General features: G+C 39.8%; 1 non-coding gene across 1 annotated transcript; it reads left to right on the forward strand.

The window, feature by feature from the left end:
- Positions 1–449: 449 nt before the first annotated feature.
- On the forward strand, positions 450–633 carry LOC130267830 (U2 spliceosomal RNA). Its single transcript, XR_008843300.1, has one exon. It is a non-coding gene; the product is annotated as a U2 spliceosomal RNA (small nuclear RNA).
- Positions 634–882: the final 249 nt, after the last annotated feature.

An 882-nucleotide genomic window follows, 5' to 3' on the forward strand; every position in this document is an offset into this window, starting at 1 on the left:
GGATGCATCAAGGAAGAAGCACTCCAGGCTTTGAAAAACAAAGAGGTACAGATGTACATGAAATAATCAGTTTATGTAAACAATAATGAACAGATGGTGAGCATTGAAGGGATTTGTAAACTCTTCAGTGAATCAGGACATTTTAAGAGGAAATTGTCAATAAACCATCATTTCACCATGAAGCTTTGCAAATTAGTCCTATAAACAATAAAAAGTGACAAATTTATCACAGTATATGGGCAATTTTTTATCTGCTGTTGTTTGTTTTTAGAAATGTGGTATAAAATAATGTTCCACTTTTATAAATACAGTGCATTAGATGGCCGTCATTTAATATTGCAGTGAGCTTAACAAACTATCCTAAGGTGGAGGACTAGATATATTTTTAGACTTTTTGAGATCTTCTGTTTGAAAGCATTGAATATTTTTAACAGTAAATACACTATTGCATCACTTCTCTGCCTTTTGGCTAAGATCAAGTGTAGTATCTGTTCTTATCAGGTAGTCCACTAGTAGGAATAAATGGCTACATTGAGGAGCAGGTGTACTGGGGCGTTCCGGGGCTGGTGCCACAGGACCAGCTCAACGGCTGCCCTGATGTGACCTTTTTCCTCCGGGTCTCGCCATGGGGCTGGGAGTGTCTAGTGCCGAGGTACTTTTGTGACCCTGAAGTGCCAAACTCACTGGGTGTTATAACTCACTGAGTGAACGCACTGCACCACACACTCTTCACCTTGGCACTCACCCTTGGTATCCCGAAGTTCTGGCTAGGATGAGGGAAATTTTTATAGATCCGGCTGGATGACCGGGCAGTATATCCACTTATTTTTATTTTTGTTTGTCACTGTACCACTTTTATGTTTTGTTTGTACACAGGATTTG

This window comes from Hyla sarda, chromosome 4, assembly GCF_029499605.1.
Source record: "Hyla sarda isolate aHylSar1 chromosome 4, aHylSar1.hap1, whole genome shotgun sequence".
Taxonomy (NCBI): domain Eukaryota; kingdom Metazoa; phylum Chordata; class Amphibia; order Anura; family Hylidae; genus Hyla; species Hyla sarda.